The 19,878-nt window shown below is 42.9% G+C and overlaps 1 protein-coding gene across 17 annotated transcripts in view; it reads left to right on the forward strand.

The window, feature by feature from the left end:
• Nucleotides 1–5,380, forward strand: part of ERC2 (ELKS/RAB6-interacting/CAST family member 2) — a 430,969-nt gene extending 425,589 nt beyond the window's left edge. For all 17 annotated transcript variants that reach the window (XM_032120320.1, XM_032120321.1, XM_032120322.1 and 14 more), the window contains one exon: nt 2,352–5,380. The gene's annotated coding sequence lies outside the window, so the exon portion shown is untranslated. The remainder of the gene's footprint in view (nt 1–2,351) is intronic.
• The last annotated feature ends 14,498 nt before the right edge of the window (nt 5,381–19,878 follow it).

The raw sequence follows: 19,878 nt of genomic DNA on the forward strand, positions 1-19,878 counted from the left end.
AAGGATTGGAGGTAAAAAGTACTAATCAGGCAGGTGTCTTTATCCAAAGAAAAAACAATCTGAACAAATATTTGTGGGCTACTACACTTTTATATCTTCACATCCTTCTGCTGTTTTCATTGACTGGTATCTAATGGACTGACAGAGGTGCCAAACTCGTAAGACATTACTTTCAGCTGGAGCACTGCTAAATTCAGGCCCAATGCATGTTACCAAACTTTATTTCTGTTTTAGAGGTTCAGTGACTTGTACCAAGTACAGCATTGAAGAAACAAATATAAATTTAATTTACTCAACCTCAGTTGGTATTTGACAGCAATATCCTTTTATATATTTATTTGACTGACTTGAGAAATACTTTGCATTTCCTACCTGTGGTGAACAAGTTTTTGTTACACTTCCAATACATATATGGTTTCCTGATGAATGGGTGGGTTGATTAAATGGGTGAGGTTTATTTGGGGGCTTTCATTCTGTAGTAAAACCCCAATGAAAATTTGAGGAGCAGGCTGGAGAGGGAGTGCATTTTGCGCTTTGCTGCTGTTCCTCAGACTGGACACTTTACTCTGGGTTCTTACTTTTTCCAAGCATAAAAGAGTGTTAATTGCAAAGGAACTTCAGCTTGTAAAATAGCAACTGCATTGAAGATTTGCTGTGATTACGTTTTAGTCCAAAAAACCCAGGCATTGTTGTGCTGCAGTTTGTGGAATGTGCTCTCCTCGTTAATTTCTAGGTGTGCTTCCTCTGCCCAAGTATCTCTTTGAATGACGATTAAGAAATTCTCGGCACACGAAAGAATGGCAGCTATGCACAGTTCACCAAACGTAATGCATGCGCTGACTTACAGATTTCATAAAAAGTTTGCAACGATTTTATGTGCCAGAACTAGTAACATGATCTACTTTAGGAACTCCCTGGCTTTCCAGCTCTGCAGAAGTCATTTTTAGACTGTTCAAGGGCCAGATCCAAAACTTGTTAAAATCGGTGGGAACCTTTCCACATTTCAGTGGGCTTTGAATTAGTCCCTAAGTGTTTTAACCAGAAGAATTGTACCAACCTCTCACTGCAAAAGTAGAACTATTCATCTAAGTTTGTATGATATAAACTGTTATGTGTGCTTTCCAGCAAGTTGTGAACTTGAAAATAGGGATTTAAAATAATTTGAGAGAATATTCTGTAAACAGTGTTTCACTTTGCTCACAGAATAATTTATCTGATAAATACTAGATTCTAAAATTTTGAAAGGGGGTTTTTCATCAAGTAGTCTATTTAAAAAGCATAAGTTTTCAGCTGTATACAAAACCCTAAGCATTGTATGGCAAATTCTTTTTCATAAAATGGGATGTTTTGGAAACTTTTAAGGCTACATAAATGGAAGGGCAATAATGGAGAATCCCATCCATAATGCATTTCAAATTTTCTAGAAACAAAGTCAGTGGATAAATGAACAACTGCCCTCTAAAGGAATAATTTAATTCCTCCCACTCATCTGATACACAGATAATGTGAATAAGACCAATTCACTGCTCTCTGTTCAAGAATACTGTGCTGTTTGCTTGCAGCGCAACTAAAGTAACAATAAAAGTCATTGAGGCCTCTGTAGTCACAATCAGACACAAAGTCTCACCCAAAGTCAGTGGAAGGCAGGAAGATTCTTCCCACTGGCTGAGTTGTCCTGACACTGGCTCCCTCTCGAAGTCCCCTGGGTTTCAGCAGTGCCAGCCAAGCCAGGCAGAGCAACCAACCACCTGTGATTAGTGGGTGTGTGGCTGAAAACCTCCTAACACATTGCTGTGTGTTTTAACTTCTGCAAATCTGAGCTTCTCGTATCCATAAAACCTTTCTCCACTGTTCTTCAAATTAAAGTGCTTAAAATATGGCAGGGAAATGGTGCTTCAGTTTTGGAAGGCTGGTGGAGGTACTATACATTCCCACCTGCCACTGAACTTAGTAGAAATAAATTGATGATCCCCTTGGTTCCCTCTGAAAAAGTATCTAGTTTTATTAATAGCATTTCCCTTTCAAAGTTACTGTGCTCATAGACAAGATCAGAAAACTCACCGTTTACAGAATCACAAGCACAACAGAATCTGACATCTTAGGAATTTAAAATATTTCCCATTTAGAGGGAATTGTGTCATACAAATCAGCAATAAAACTAATTGCCCTCCCCCCCCCCCCCATGAAAATAAGTGGGTTCAAATTAAATTTAAATGCCTTACTTCATCCTTAGCCCCTAGAAAAGCATTATCTCCACTTATATGTATGAGAACCTTGATTAGATGAGAGCTAAGATGTTCTGGATGCTTCAGTCATGTTGTTAATTGGAATATTTTGTTCCCTTGTTACAGTTGTCAGAGGAACTAGTGAAAAAGGAAGAAAAAACTGTAGCACTGGAAGGTAACAATGATAATCTATTGCATTGGATCTCCAAACATGACCATGATATCCTGGAGAAGATCGCAGATGCAGAAAATGAATGCTAAGGTTGGCATCTAAAGAAATGCTGCATTAATTGGCATTTTCTCCATTATTTCTTGTAGTCTTTTGTGAAATTAGATACTTTGGAAAATAATGAAGGAGACTCAAGCAGAAATTATAAGAGCTTCATTTCTGTCTTTAATGGGTCTTGTGAGTTATCTGTTTTTACAAAGAAACCACCTGTTCAGAATATGATTGTTCGGTGAAGTTCAGTTAAACAGGTTATTTAGCTAATTTTTGGTAAATTAATATTGATTTTAATAAGTAATTCAGATTCCCTTAGATGTGGTATCTGCATTTGCTGATTTTACCTAGTCTATTCTAAAGTATCACTTCTATTGCACTAGATTATCAAAGAGGTATTAGTAAAATGCTATATAAGGATGTTGGCATTAACTTTACCCCCAGTTAGATATGGGCTTTTCCAAAAATTAAAAACAAGCCTTTACCCTCCTCTGTTTTCTTTTATCTATTGATAAAATAATATAAATTTAAAACAAACCAAAACCAAATATTGATACTATAACCGGTATTAAGCTCTGGGCCAGGTTGGAAATGAAATCAATTTTTGGTACTAATAAATGATGACAAAGATTAGTTTTATGAAAATATGGTGTGTGTCTCTGACAATGCATAGGACATCTAATTTGAACATAAATATATGATTATATACAAGATGTATCTATTCCTGGATGGTAAAAGCTTGAGGTGTATATAAATACATATGTATGTATATATATGGACATGTACACAAGGATGTATCAACCTTTTACCATCCAAATGCATACATGTTTTCAACAATAAAAGCTGGGACTCTTAAGAAAACAAACAAAAATAAAAATGAGATTGCTGTGAATACAGTATATGCACTAGGTCTCCTGTAAATGTGGAACTGTTTGTTATTGTTCTCTACACTGAAAAACAGTCTCCAACATGGACCCCAATGAATCTTAGCTGTTAAAGAAAATACCAATGAACAAACAGCACTCGAAGGCTGTTTGTGTCAACAAAATGTGTCTAGTAAAATAAATTTAAAGCACATGCAAGGAAAAATAAAAATGTGAAGTCGTTACATTTGGTGAGAGACTCTTAACTGACAGTCAGATCTCTACCACTTCTCAAGGAGGGGTTCCTTCTGACTCCAAAAACATTTTCAGTCAGTCTGGCAAACATGTGCAAATGTTTGGCTGTTTTGTTGAGGCATCTTTTTGTCCATGGAAGAAATGCTTCCGTGCTGATGGCAGTGGAAATAGAATATCTGCATTTTTAAAGGACAAACAATAAATTTAAGCATGGGTGGCCTTAATCCTTAGTAGTTTTTCTTTGCTGCTGTAAAAAAAAAAGAAAAAAAAAAGAAAAAAAAAAAAAAGAAATCTAAATGGATACTCCTAAAGTCTTGCACTGAATTTAGAAAAATTATTTTTTGAACCTGTGGTGCGATTAACCCTAAACATCCTACATGAGCCATACATAGCAATCCCCTTAAAATTATTGTCTAGAGATGATATTTTATTTATCTGTACCATAATTCTCGGTGCAATCAAAGAACAATTTATTTGAGCAGGAGTCCTGCTGGATGTTACTGTCTTCAGTAAAAAAAGTAAAATGTATAGGCTTAGCATAGCATAGATAATCCCAATTTCATTCATGTTTAAAAAGTTTGTCCTTTAACTATCAATGGCATTTTAGATCTTTGTTTTTGAAACAGCAAAGCTTTTGGGAGTATATTTAGCACATATGACAAATGTTGCACTTGGAAACTCAGACAACAAAACTGGTTTCTCACGACAAATTTGTTGTCGCAGTAGGGGACAATCGTCTGTGTCTCTTACAATCAGGTCTTTACCTTAACTCTGCAACCGAATACTTGAAGTAGGATATAAACTAGGGGGAAAATAGGGTCACAGATACAAAGCTGTATAGTTAGATATTTATATGTATGTGCCAATTTTGTCACAGGTATTATTTTAGGGGCATTTTTGCTCCACTCATGTTGGTATGAGTATTGATCTAAACTTTTATCAGGGCCTAAAAGTTAGCCCCTAAAGAGGAAAATTTTGTCTAACATGGATTTTTTCTTTCTTGCTTTGGGTTTTGTTTTGGGTTGTTTTTTTGTTTTTTTTTTTTTTTTCCCTCCTTTTCATGTCATGTGATATTCCATGATGTTTGGAGAAAATCTTTTCATATACTAAAATAGAATCTCGGGGTTTACAATAAACACTGTGATGTTGGGAAATATTTTATTTGAGCAATGTTTGGTAGATTTTCTTCCCCCCCCCCCCCCTTTAAGTGTAATGAAGTAAACCAACTTTTGCTTAACATTTAAGATAATGGTTATTATTTTAGTGTGAGATCAGTCTTGTACTGCACATTCTTTCTTTCATTTAAATGTACAGTATGAATTTTGTATTTAATGAATTTTGTGTATCCAGTATGCACGTACCTGAGCATTGACTTTCATTTGAAAGTGGGTTTCAATTTACTTTTTAAACAGTGTTTATGAAAAGACCTCAGATGTGTTGACACCAACTATATCCGCAATGTTTCTTTTGTGTGTGTAGGGTGACGTTTGAATGTGATGTTCTGCAGCAATGGGTCAGTATCCCCTATTTACCTTAGATCCTCATTTGATAGTGCTTCTTGTAATAATTTTTTCAAGTGAGTGGCATGTTCTGGATTGTGATATTGATATATGGTTAAGGACATTGATATGAAACTAAGGAATTCCTAGAAATTACCAGTGGGCATGTATTAGACAGTCATTGTAATTTAATGTCTTGTAGAAGTGTAAAGTACCAAGGTATTTAGAGTTCATAACATTGTTATCATGTGTATGGGAAGTATTTAGTGTTGATCAGCTTGTTTATTTTCATCAAATAAACTTTGTTTCTTTCTGAAATCAGTGTTGTGTCATTAAAAGCAGGTTTAATGACTGTAGGAAAATGTGTGAGAGATGTTTTCCACATGGTAAATCTATCACACTCCTTATTTCTCTAATTGCTACCATTCAAAGTAATTTATCTTCCTGTTGTTACTATCACATAAACTGTTTAAGAAAGCATAAAAAGGAAAATGTCTCGTAGGCCCCACTCCCAGAAAAGCTTACAAGTAGCTTTACTAAAGTGAGGAACCATTTTCTGGATTGGGCTCTTAGAGAGCAATATGCTTTTGAGTGGGTTTCTAAAACATAATATTCTTGTGTGACCCTGTGTAATTGCATAGAAAATTACATTTTGTTTATGTACTTTACTGACCAAAAGCCATAAGGTGTGAAATTCTCTGCACAGTCAGCTCCTTTTTCAGCTGCCTGGTAAGTGGTTCCCCGTTTCCATTATGTTCACTTTTTTTAGAAAAGGAACTTTTGTTGACCAGGAATTTCTTACCTCATAGAACTCCCTGGACCAGCTCAGGGCACACACAGCAGGAGAATAAAAGGCAAGTAAGTATGCATTTTACTCAGCTTATTTAAAACCACACAGTCTCTTAGTTTTAAGCTCTGTTTCTTTACCTATAAATTAGTTTTCTTCGTAAGAGAGTACTATGCACTAACATAGGATATTAAGTTTCACTTTTAACTACAGCTAAATATGCATTTATTGTGTATTCTACTTATGCCTACTTAGCTTTGAGCTGCAATGGTATAAATTGAGTAGCAGTAGCTTCTACCTTCTTTCCAAACCTGCACAATTATTCGGAGCAGCTTGTTCTGTGTTCAGTTGGTGTTTGTATTAGGGGGCCGCTCATCCCACTGGAGACACATTTTTGATTCTCTTTTCAGTATTGACCACTTCCTGCTTTTAAAGCAGCTCCTGCTTCCCCACGTGGTGACAGGGACAGTACGTGCCAATGTGTCTCACCAAGGGCCTAGAAGGGACCATAATGGATTTGGGGGAACTGGGAGAGGCCCTTAAGCCCCATTTTCTGTAAGATGGTTTTCAGTAATGATCTTTTCTCTGTAAAAAGCAGCTGTGGGGGCCCCAGGGGAGGGGCAGGACCTGCATGTTTGTGTCTGTGGGTGCCACAGGGGTGAGGAGCTCCCCAGAGGGCAACTCTGGGTGCAGGAACATCTCGCCTAATGTTGAAGTTTGGGTTCATACAGTCAAGGGCTCCTCCAGCTCTGAGAGGGCCTGATTAAGGATCAAGCTCTCCTGAGCTTGAGGTTTCCTCCTCAGAGAGCCTGTTTGTTCACTCCAGACTTGAGCCAGAGTAGCTCAAGGTCTGAGCAAGCAGAAGTACAAGCAGTGGGGGATGCTCAGGGGATGAAGCTGTGTCAGCTTGCATTTCAAGCCAACGTGTCAGTTTAGACACATTTTGAGAGTCCCGAGCAGCTTCATGCCAGCACGAGTTGGATAAAGCTGAACTCCAGCTGCATCCCAGGTTGTTCACACTGTGCTCGAGGTTCAGGATTTGGTCCTGGAAGAGCCTCACTAACCAACACACCCTGGGTCCTGCCCCGTGCAGAAACCTGTCAGAAAGTACAGAACAGAGTGGCAAAGAAGAGCGTGGGTCACCTGTTGATATTGCTTCTCCAAACCACAAAACTTTTAATAACCAAAGTATTAAATCATTCTAAATAAAGCCAAGTCAGCTCTAAATAAGTCATACATTTCCCATTATGAAGTCAGTGGGAGCTCTGCACGTCGCCAGGGCATGATTTGACCCACACATCAAAAGTATAGCTCATGGGGGCTGCTGTGCAGATTTTCCTCCAGTGAGATTACAGTGATGTTATTTCATGCTTGTAACTTTCCAAATAAGATATCTCTTTTTCAAATGCACCTTTTCAGACAAGAGGTGACCTCTGCCTTCATTGGGAATAGCCCAGGGCACATAGTTTCAGCTTTTGTATGAGGCTGGAGGCACTGGTGCAGTAGAAGCCCACGTCTGATGGATGCAGTTGCAGAATCAAGGACTAATTTTGTTTGGGTTTGCATTCCTTCCACTCCTTACTCTTGAAAATTACTCTTCCTTCAGAATGAGACTGTTCTAACCCCAAATCTCCACAGATGCAGGGGAAGAGCAGGCACAAGGCCAGTGCATCCTAAAGACAATGCACTGTATCCCTTTGAAACGTGCACTCGAATTTGTGTTACAGACAGTTGTCTATTCCCATGAAGCTGCAAGTCTCAGGACAAACAGAAGAACTTTGAACTCCTCCAGTTTCAAATGGAGGCGAGTGTCCAACTTTAAAAAGGCCGTGCTTTTGGTCCTCACCCCAGCGAGGCCAGGAGACAGCAGATGTTCTGGCAGCTGCAGCTGCCGTGCACTCGGGGAGCTGGGGCTGGAGGAGAGCAGCCAAGCTCCCTCCAGATGGAGCAGACAGGGAAGAGGCGAGTGGGAGGCTGCACAAGGAAGTGAGATAGCTCCAGATAGCAGTGGACTGATGATGTGTGGCTCCAGAGCACCTAACCAGCTTCACAGAGGCTGCACAGGAGAAATCAGCACCAATCCACAGCTAACCTGGGTTCGGTGAGAAGCCTTCTTGCCGTGGGAAAAGCGATAGGGAGGAAATGTCTGTGCAGAACACATGATAATGGAGCATGGTAACTACTTTTTATTTGAATGTAATTTGGACAAATGCATTACTCATGAGTGAGTTATCCAGGGCTTGCCAAATATGTGGTTAAACAGTTATTATAGCAAATTACACCATCATCTAAACACCTCTGTTTTGGCTCTTAGTTGTCTCCTTTTGCAATGAGGTTGTTTTTTTTTCTTGATTACTGTTGTCTGATATTGCTGTCTTTACTGTTTCAGTTACCATAGAAATAAATAATGACACAAACAGCAACATGCATACAAGTGAATAAGAGCATCTTCTGAATTTCACGAGGAGAACACCCTTGTTAATGAAGACCTCTATGGTTGCATAGTTCTTAACATAGTTCTCATGTCTATCGATTTGTGTCCTCATATGCATTTTATTATGGGCTTTATATTTCATTTTAAACTTCCAAAAATAAAGAAAAACAGCTGAAGTACATTTTTTTTTTTAATGGCCAGATTTTGGTTAGAGGTTAACACAGGCCAAAAGAGAACACAGATCTGCCCCCGAGCTCTTGCAGTTTTGTTTTGTTTTAATAAAAAGATCCTTATTACAATCCACAAAGGGTCACAAAAATGCAGCCATTACAGACCAGCCGTATTCCTTGCGCAGCTCTCCTGCCCTCTGCACCTTCTCCAGGCTTAGATCAACCAAACGTGTGAAGGCAGGACTGTTGTCAGTCATGATAAGCATGTGCATTAAGGGGCTAATCCAAACTTTACTGGAGTGAAATGAAAGACCATTGATTAAAAGTAAATTTCTGATTGCAACCCACTTTCTTCTTTCTGAAGCAAATGTGTACATTTACAGGAGCACAGGGCCAAACTGTTTCCTCTATATATCAAAATTTCAGCTAAATGTAAGTCAGATGAACAGACTGCCTGAGTTTTTGAATGCTTTGTGATAAGAAAATACATCTCAGGTCTTGTTACTGAAGTTCATTTACGATGTATTTTGTCTGTAGTTGTCCTGACTGTGTATCTAGGCCAGCACTCAACTCCTACCAGCTCTTAACCAATCTTTCATTATAGTGTCTTTACATTATGATCACTTGTCTCGTTGAATTTGTTACGATTTATTAAATATCATTCAGTCCATTGGTTAGTTTGCTATTGCTAAAGGTAGATTTGCTATGGCCTAGAGGAGTAAGACGCATTTTATTTAGGACTCTGTTTTCTAAAACAAATTAAATTCTGAGCAATCTTGCAGCTGGGGTTATTACAGGAGAAAGAAGAGGCAAAACCCCCCACCATAATTATTAACTCCCAGGACTGTCCATGTAGCCAGTTTCTAGAGGATTTGTTCCAATTCTGATGCCATTCACCATGTCAGAGTTGTTCTCTCTGAAGTTAAACAACCAGTCTCCGTATCTGAAAGCTGAAGGTTGTAAATCTCCCTTGTGAATGTTGCCCATGACAGGGAAGGAAAGACTTGCATAATTACCACTTGTACTTCCTCAGAGAACATGAGCTCTAGTCTAAAGCAAGGAGTTTGGTCAATAAAACATCAGAGTCTGAAAACTACAGGAAAAGACCTGTCCAGCTCATATGATAAGAATTTTTTTCTTGGTTAAAAGAAAATTAATATTTCAGAGGAAGCCTCTTCCTCAGACCTGATTATTTTACAGATATTCTTAATTTTTCTTCAAGGTTACCATCAGTTAATGCAATTCACAGCTAAATTAACTGAAATGTCTTACAATCTTCCTTCTCTGTGAAGCATAGCAGACTGGATATAGTTATTCTGCTAAAACATAGAGAACCATTTACTAATCTGACTATAAATGTTATTATATTCAGTAGTGTCTGTGAAACAGGTTACAAGTTTAAAGTCAGGAAGCAGGGGAAGGACCTTGTTCCCACGCTACTGAAATCAGAAGGAATTACTCTCAGTCCTTCTCCAGCGAGTGAGGGATATCAGTGCTTGGCATTTGGGGCTATAATTGGCCAGATAGCTTATAGAAGAATACAGCTACTCATGTGAGCAAATTTTTACAGGACTTAGAGCCTGAAATCAATTATAAATGCATTTGGGTTAATGTGAATGCTCGTGGTCATACTGGTACCTTTTCACAGCAATCCTTGTCCACATCTGTTCTCTACATAGACCACAGGGAAAGATTGGGCTTACAATGTTTATGCATTGCTGCTGTTCTGTTTGCTCTTCTCCACTGCAGCCATAGGGGTGTACAGGACTGCTTTTCCTACTTCCTGCACTGCTTTGCACATTTTTTAGCTCTAAATTCCCTCACACAGAAGTTCCATATGCAGTCTTTGAAAACTTCTTCATGAAGGAACCCTGTGATTCTTCAGCTGCTTTGCCATCTTCTCTGGGGGTGCACAGAGAACTTGGCATGAGGTAGGAGGCACCTAAGGTAAGACTGATTGAAATTAAACATGTACTTCAGACTTGGATTACCCATGTGTCCTGTGCAGTAGGAAATGCCCTCCTTCCTTTGATTGCTGTGGGATTGGAATATAATCGGCATCTTGCACAGTGGAGACTGAAATACAAAAAAACCTTATAAAACTTTCTTGATATATATTACATTGCCATCATCAGTGTCCCAAGGAATCAGGCAAACCAGGAAACATCAAAAGAGGTTGTTTAGAAATGTTTTTTCAGAATTCACCTGCCTAGTTTGGCTCAATTGTTTTTCCCTCTCAATTCTGAAATTCCAAATACAAATTGTGATGCATGCACATTCATTAAACTCTGAGGGATTAGTGAGAAATTGCATTGGAGGGGCATTTTCTGTAACTGGTTTGTTCGACCTTGCCACCAGAGCAAGTTTGGAGAGGAATTTAGATTATCTACCAACACAGATACTGAACTGCAGTCTGAAAATAAAGTAAATGTATTTGAATTGAATAATTCGTATGAAAGGAATGGTGCCTTGATGTGTGATAGCTCAGTACTTCCAGGAAGGTCAAGCACCAGAGGAATGGGACAAATTTAAAAAATCAGATGTTTTTATTTTTCTAAACTTCTTCCTATTTGCATATTCATTTCAAAGTCGCTGCCCTAGACTATGTTATAAACAAAATGGCAGTTGAAGAGATAGTTTTGATGTGATGCACATCCTACTTGCACCACAGGAATGAAGATGAAAAGGACACTTCTTTTGAGTGCCACATCTTAGTACAGTTTTGTAATTATGCTACACAGACAATATTAACAATTCTTATTAAATACAGGATATCATCTTGAAATGAATACCAGACTTTTAGGAAGAGCTTTGTAACAAACATTTCAAAAATCTGATTTTACTTCGAGCTAGCCTTCAAAATCCAGTCCAGATATATGTAAAGAATATAGAACGTAAATATATTTTCTAAAGTACTACAGTATGTGAAATTTATAAATTGTTACATGCTTTCCTAATGCATCTGGGTGAAGCTTAGTCTCAGATCAGATAGAATCTTTTAGATAAATCATTTATGACTAGATGGCCTCTTATCCAAAAGTCAAATATGTGATCATTTACAGAGGTCACTGGCTGTATTCTGCTCTGTGTTCCATAATCAGCTGAAATAAACCCCAGAAGTCCCTCCTGAATGTATGCTCACAGGGTCACAGTATAATAAAATACTGCTCAAATTGTGTTTCAGACAAGGAGTGCTTTCCCCAAAAGTGCTCTGGTCTCAGGGATAGGACTGTCAATATGCATTGCAGTGCAAATGGCAAGTATAAAGTCCAGCATTTGGAAGGGGAGTGCCCTGCCCACTTAGTGGCAAAAAGCCCTGCTGTGACACACATTTAACTATTTCAGTGACTTTTACAATGTATATTCTATGCTCTTTTTACAGAGTCAAGCTGGGACTTACAACTAAGGCACCTTTTTGACACAGAGGAGAAGTACAAAGAAAATACTGAAAATCTAGGGAATGCAAGCTGATGTTGTGGGATAGTGAAGAAATGCTATCCGATTCTATGGAAATACCCTCAGAATATCTTACCCATGATAATGCAGCCCCCACAATAACTTCATACCATATTGTCAAAAAACCCCCCCAAAAAAAACAAACGGTTGTAGAAACACACCTAACTGATCATGAAAATGCAATAAATGATCTGTATAAAACCTTACAGAAAGGAATGAGGTTTGGCTTTCCTCTGGAGTTCACTACAATCAGGAGTGGATCAATCAGTATATCCACCTCTGTTCTGGGTAAATTCCACTATAAGCCTCAGATAATCTGGAAGGAAGTGTTTCATGAAAATATTGACAAAACAACTGACTAAATAAGGAAAAAATGCAAAATTGGCAACCTGTAATAAAGACTGTTAGATAAACTGAAGTGCAATGACTATTATCAAGCAATTAAGTGGCTACTCCTGTAGCTGTTCCTTCGCTTGGCTGCTTTGTTGAAAGTGATATCACGGAGTCACCACTCTGCTTTGAATTATAGGTTATTACTGGCTGGGTGGAAGAAATGCTTCCACCAGGACAGGTGCCAGCAAGGCAGGGCTGGGCAATTACCATCACACTGGGCAGTAATGAGTACCTGTCACGCTCTCCCAGAAGCAAAAATACAGCTACTTGACAAAAATGCTGGCAGTGTTCTGTACCATTATAAAGGACAGAAAATCATCTTCCATCCCCGTGGGACTGTCAGCTCCAGGAGCTGCTCTGAGGGTGTTTCTCTACCTTTGGATGAAGAAACAGAACAAGAGTCACGCACACACACAGACTATGGACTTTGACACCAGGACTCAGAGAGGTTGGAGGGCAGTGAAGACCTTACTGCTGGAGCCCTCATCACTGTGTTGCCAGGTCCTGCCTGGAAGGACAATGCACTTTTCACTGCTGTGGTCCTTGTTTCTTCCAAGATGTTACTATAAACATATTTTGTCAGGTCACTCCTCAAAAAGGGACGCCCTACAGGCTCTAAAGAGCAGAAGAGAATGAGAGGTGGTTCACGATAAACTGATTTGCAAGAGTTCAAGTTAATGATTTTAGCAGGAGAACCAAGTGCCACGTGCCCTTTTCACCTATTCTGTACAGAATCTTAGTACATATTCCTCAGCCTGGTCCCATGTCTGTGCCGTCGTTGTATCCTTGTGTTCTTCACTGTGGGCAAACATTCACACTGTCAGTGCTACTTTCAGAAGTCTTCACGTTTTTAATTTAAATTGAGGAAAATAATGTAGAGCTAAAATAGTACCTTGATCATGAAAAAATAAAGACAATAATATCACTAGGGCAACAAATCACAACGTTTGCCTAATCAAGTACTTAAAATGAAGAGTTCAAAACTCATTTCAACCTTAAATATCTTTTAAAACAAGTTTTAAAATAATGCCATATTCTAAATAAACTGGATAACAGACTACTATGGAGCTTGAAAGATAGGGTTAAATTTATCAGATGTTTTACTCATGGTGCCTAGATTAATAGCTATCTTCAGAATGATATTGGCTTTAAGCAGTCATGGACAAATATACATTGGCTTAGCTGTTATGACATATCTTTAGTCCTAAGGAAATGATGAATTAGCTAAGTAGTCTAAGATAAGTGTCATATAGGGGCTAACCAAGATCCCTTCTCTCACTCTTAAACACACTTTGCTGATGACATGTGTGTGTACATATACTAAAGAAATCCTTAGAGATATTTCAGGTGAGAGCTTCAAACAGCATCCACCCACATTCCTCCTTGAGCTGTGCGGAATCTGAGGATCTAATATTGCTACAATTATAAACTCCAGCCTAATCTTCTAATCTTCTCGGAGGTAAGGAGTGCTATTCAGGAGTGGGTGTGGCCCCAGGCAACCACACATGGTTGTGACCATGTCAGGAGTGGGTGTCAGACTGGTCCATGCTTATAGAAAGTCTGTGGAGCACTTTCCTCTCTTCTTCTTCTTCCCAGTTCATGGTCTGCTCATTTTCAGTCAGTAAAATCTCCTGAGAATCCTCGTTACCTGCAGGTCATGAGTATGGCACAGATCACACCAACACCATGAAAATATGCCAGCTGAAAATGGCATTTAGAAGCTTCCTAAGGTCCTACCTCCTAAGGTCCAGGGGGGTGTGTTCAAAGAGCAGAGACCCCAGTGTGATCCCTCACCTCTACAGCTCCTGCTGGGCTGCTCCTCCCGCCCTTTGCAGCTGCACTGAACTGAACTGAAGCACAGCCCTGAGGCAGAGACCTGCATGCCAGAGCAGGACTGGCTGTTCCACAGGAGGGATGCAGATGGGCTGTGGAAAAGAGCCTTGTGCTGTCCTTTCCCCACTGTCTCCCATGCTGACCCCCTCTGCAGCCATGGGCTGCCATGTGCCACCTATTCTGCAGCTCTCTGGGGAGGAGCCAGGACACTGCACTGGGCTGTAGTGAGTGTGACAAAACTCCCAGCCTGGTCATCTCTGGAAAATGAAGTCTCTGTGTGCCTTTGTGTGTGTGTGTATTGGGGAGAGTTATGTTCAGGGCACTCAGAAGAAACATGTAAGAGCCCTCCAGAGTTTATGGGAGGTGCCTTTGGCCTCAGTGAAAGAAGGAACTGGTAGCATTAGGAGAGGGTAAGTACTCTGTTGTTAAGGAGTGGTGGTGGGATTGTTTATTTTTCCTCCCATAAACGTTTTTTTTAAGGTCCTAATGGAAACAAAGCAAAGTATTATTCCTCTAAAAGCACTGTTCTTTAAGTAAACCAGACTCACTACTTGAAACATTCCAATGACATATGGTGGCAGCAGGGGGATGGCCGAGATGTGGATGGGTGAGGTATCACCGAGATAAAGACCCACACACAGAGACAGAGGTACAAGGTGTGAGGAGAGGGACACATGCCCCAGAGAGCAGAAGGACAGGAGACAAACCAGCACATTCTTCTAGCAGTGTAAATTTATCCCTTTGATAGTTACCTTCAACAACCTTACTATTCCAGAGATCAAACTAAAAAATGTCAGAACCCTACCACAGTCTAACTTCAGAGGTCCAGAGAGCTTTCCCATGTCCTGTTGGCTGTAGGGGAGTCATGTCCTCCTTGAACACCTTCAGACACCTTCACTGGCATCAGCACCTGCACCTTAGCTCAGTAGAGCTCAGTGTGCCAGAGCCAGGGCAGGGCACAAGCTGCTGCCCATGGCACCAGTCTCCTAGAACAGCAATAATTGCTGTGGGGCACCAAAACACAGCCTTTCCTGCTCTTGTGAGAGGGCATTTTTTGACCATCTTCCACCTGGCTGAGCTCATGGCAGTGGAGCCCCATGCTGCAATAGATGTGCAGCTTTTAGTTACTCTTTTTTTTTTTTTTTTTTTTTGGTAAATTATTTTTTCATCTCTTCAATTTTCCTCCATGACCCAGAACACGTGTGTTATACCTGGGCTGTGGTTTCTGCAGTGGCACTGGGGTTTATTAGACCTCAAAAGAAGGGAATGGAAAGAACCCACCTGTGTTTTGCACATGAAAAACAAAAAATGAGTCCACAGCTGTCTTTCTCCAGCTGATAATGCAGACAAATGGGGGCTATTTGATATGCAGTTCATTACTAGTAATAACAAATTGGTATACTTATAATCAATTTAAATATAAAGTGGTGTATATTTTTTCTACAGGCTTTGCAGGTTTGTAGATGGGTGTATTCACCTGAATTTGTTACACTTCATTGCCATGTAAACTTCTCCCTCTTGCCTGCTGCCTCCTATTTGCATCTCACTGCATCTAAAATATGTCTTCATCTGGTAAAGATGAATGCTAATCTAGACTCTCATTTCTTCCTCTCTAGTGGTTTATGGTTGCTCCCAAATATCCTGGCTTCTTTCAACATCATGAATTTGGGATTTGAGAGATGCGAAAGGAACAGGGTGGGGGTACATCCATACATGGACACACATCCATACTTCTTTCTTTGTCTTCTAGTCTCTTACTTGTCAAAGTCTGTTCAGAATTTAGGCAAGCTAGAAATACAAAATTATTGTCTAAAAAGAGAGTTTTCCATGCTATTTCTTGCCTCTACTGGATGAGGATTAGGAAAATAACACTTAGTGCAAGATTTGGCATAAAATTATCATCTTTGGCATTTCTTTTGTAGTTTAGCCATGTTTTGGATGACAGGGTGGTCTGCAGAAAAAAAGCAACAGCGTGTTTTGGGAAAGAAAACAGCCGTAGGAAAGTACATATGGGATTTCAAGGCAGTTACATCTAAATCCCTAGGAGCTTAAAATAAAGTCATCCCTGGCGTAGATGGTCTGGTGGGCAGAGTGTAGGTTACATGTTCAAAGTGACACAACATCTTTGTTCTGTCAAATGGGCATTGTGGTACGACCCTCACCTAAAAAAGCAGATACACTGTAATAATGCCTTCACAATGGTTCAGTGTGATATGTGTCATAATTCCTACATTCCTACTCAAATTCCATAATGAGCTAAAAAGACACGTAGGAAAACACCTCCTTTCCTTGCAAGTTCTGTTTCCCAAACAGGTTCTTCATGATGAAAACCCTGCCGCTGGCCAAGGTGGAAAGATGTAAATCAGACAGCACCACACGTTCCAACGAACACAGGCGTGCAAGATTTTGATGTGACCACTCCTTTGTTAAAATGCATTACCCTGCAGAAAAACAGCAGAAACACTTCGAAAAGACCAGAAGTAATTTACTTCTGTCCTACAGAGAATTGCAGAGCTGTAACAGACCTAAATCTCTAAAATCCTGCAGTGCTGATTTTGGAGGTTCTGCTGTTTGGGCATTCAATGATGTCGTCGCACTTCTCATGACATTACTCTGAGAATTAATTTTTTTCTCCAGAAAACCCTTTGACATTGGCAGTAAAGCCAGACAGATCAACTGTCTGGTTACCTTTAGAGCTCCATCACTGACAAACCTGGAAAACAAAACCTTGGGCAGCACGAATGCCTGTAACATTGTCTTCTCCCTCCTGCCCCCTCTAGCTTCACCCAGCTGTTTTAAATAGTGAGGAGAAATTAAAATTCTTAAAGCCTTGCAGGATGTTTGGATTTCTGCCCTTTATTTCCACTTATATGCGCCATAGCTTGAAAATTTGCCCATGATTTATAAATTCCCTGTTCAGTTCTCTTTTTAAAAGCAGCGACTAAGAATCCCGGCAAAGAAAATGATCTGGTGTTGGCTTCGCCCCTTGCCAAACTGCCGCTCACAGCCCTGCCCGTGTGGATCGTCCCGGGTTTGGTGTTTTCTTGTGCTCGATGACATTATGCAATTACACGATGCTAAACATCATTCGGGAATACAAATGCGAGAGGTAAAGAGCTCGGGGCTCTTTATTAGTTTATTCCAGGCGACCTCTCTTGTTTTACTGCGCGGCTCCTCCCCCTTTTACAGTTTTCTGCTATTCTTTACTAATTCTAGTGATTTGAGAAATGACCTTTAACCTACGCAGTTTGCAGACTCCTAAAGGGGATAATTGAAATGCCACAGTAAACCAAAGGCAATAAAATATTATTTACTAGGCATAAAACTAAGGTTGGTCTTCTTAAAGGAACGAACAGCCCCCTTATTCCTTCCCCCTCCCCGGACCTGGTGCTACACCTAATTTATAAATTCCTCACCAGGCGTCCCGAGGAATGAACAGCAGCCCGGGCAATGAGGATGCCTAATGGAAAGGCTCTTCGGATACTAGAGAGTAAAGAAACCTGCCGGCAGCGATGCTGCGGCCTCGGACCCCGCCGGGACGCTCAGGTGTCGCAGAGTCCTGGGCTGATCCCCTGCCCACCGTGGGCCGAGGGGGCTCCGCGCCGCCCCGATGCGCTCCCGTTCGGCACCGCCCCGCGCTGCCGCCGCTCGGCCCCCAGCGCCGCGCCCCTCTCGGCGGCCCCTGCAGCGCGACTCCTCCCGGGCGGGCTCGGGGCGAGCCGGGCGGAGGGGGGGCCGTGGCGATCGGGGCCTGGCGGGGGCAGCCGGCCCGTTCGGCCGCCGCTGGTGCCGCCGGAGGCTGCGCTTACCTGGCGGGCAGCGCCCCGTCGGGGCGGACGAGCTCTTGGCTCGGGAGCAGGTGGGCAGCGGCAGCAGCTCGGGCCGGCCGGGATGTGCCTTTTCCCCCATCGGCCTCCTGAAGGGATTTTATTCGCACTGGAATGGCTTTGAAGGAGTGAATGCATTTATTGATAGCGGAGCTGCTCTCGCAGCCTGGTTGGATTTCCCAGGGCTGCTTTGATAATGTGCCCCCTCCCCCGCATCCCCCCGTGGACCCATAGATGCAGACGGATACAGGGGAAATACTGCGGAGTTATGGCACGGCTGGGGGAACGCTCCCATTTCCTGTGCTTGGGTGCACACGGGACGGGAGAGCGGCAATAAAAACCCGAGGGTTGCAGAGCGGGGAAAGAGCTTGGAGGCGCAAAGGGTCCGCAAAGCCCCACTGCCCCGTAGCTCTCATTGGGTCTTACTTGATTTTACCCGAACAGTTTTGTCAAAAAACTCGCCAAATTTACAGCGGCAAAAAACCGCTGCAGGAGGAAGAACACGAGCCGTCGAGCTCGCTCGGTCACCCCTTTGGCAGGCGGCACACGCGGCCGCCTCCCCGCCTCGGAGCATGCGACAAGCAGGACTTGTCACCGAGCCGCCCGGCAGGGATGCTGGGGCAGCCCCTCGGCGCGGCCATGTGCGCCGCACATTGTGTGCACATGTGTGCGAGGGGGAGCCCCGCGGGGCCGGTCCGGCAGAACCCGCGTGCGTAAATGGGTATATCTGTGTGTACATGTGTGTATATATGTGTACATGGCTGTATATGGCTGTATATGTGCGCCCCTCCCGGCCCAGGACAGGCAGCCGGCGGTGCGGGAGGGGCCATGCATCCCCGCACGCACCCCGCCGGCCGGGATGGGCGCACGGGGCACTGCTTTGCAGGAAGAGTTTGCATTCACGGGGCCTCACGCCGAGCCTGACCAGCGAGGACGTCCCGGTGATGCGGGGCTCAGCGTGGCGGACGGGACGGGAACGCGGATCGCACGGATCCCGGGGCTCGCCGCCCGCCCCGGGGCTGCGCGGGGTCCCGCTCGCTGCCGTACAGCTTTAAAATCCAGCCCCGTCTGCAATAGGCCGGCCCTGGGCGCATGCGCTGCCGAGAAAGTTTTCCAGCTGCCGTTGGCTCTCTAACTTTTTTTCTTTTCCTTTTTTTTTTCTTTCGCAGTTTTAAGCAGCGGGGTGAAGAGGAGCGAGGGAGAGACGCGGGGGGAGCGGGGCCGGCTGCAGCGGGCGGGGGCAGAGCCCCGCGTAGGAAGGGTCGGCTGCTGCGACGCCGCCTGCCCCGGCTTGCTCTCCCGGCTCTTCTCCCGCGTATCCCGCTCCCCGGCGCTGGGCGCCTGTGGCACCGATGGATTGGGGGAGCCGCAGCTCCTGAAGCCCGGACTGCTCCCCTCCCCCTGCCCCTGCTCGCCTTGCAGGATCAGTCGCCCCGTAAGACAGACACACGCGTGCACAGCCCCCCTCCCCCTTCCCGCTTGTGCAGAAACTTCTTTTTCTGTTTGGGCTTTTTCTTCTCAGTGTAAAATGGAGGGAGCCGGCCCCGGGATGGCTCTGCAGCGGCGGACCCCCGGCTCCGCACCGCCCAGCCTTTAAGCAAGTGAAGGGGGGCGGGCAGGGGGGAAGCCCTGCACCCGCTCGGCTCCATCGTCCCCCTCGCGCGGGCCGGTCCGCGCCGAGCTGCGGAGGGGGCGGTCGGCGGCCCGAGCGCCGGCGGAGCCGGGTGGGAGCGCGGGGAGCCCCGCGGCGGCACCACCTGGGCTGGTGGGACGGATCGTCGCCCGCGGCGCTTTCGCTGCCGCTTGTGAAGATTTTTATTTGCTTCCGCACAATCACGCCCACGGGCGCTGTGTGCGTGTGTTGGGTTGGGTTTTTTTTTTTTGGCTTTTTTTTTTGGGTTTTTTTTTTTTTTTTT

Source organism: Corvus moneduloides, chromosome 11, assembly GCF_009650955.1.
Source record: "Corvus moneduloides isolate bCorMon1 chromosome 11, bCorMon1.pri, whole genome shotgun sequence".
In the NCBI taxonomy this organism is placed as follows: domain Eukaryota; kingdom Metazoa; phylum Chordata; class Aves; order Passeriformes; family Corvidae; genus Corvus; species Corvus moneduloides.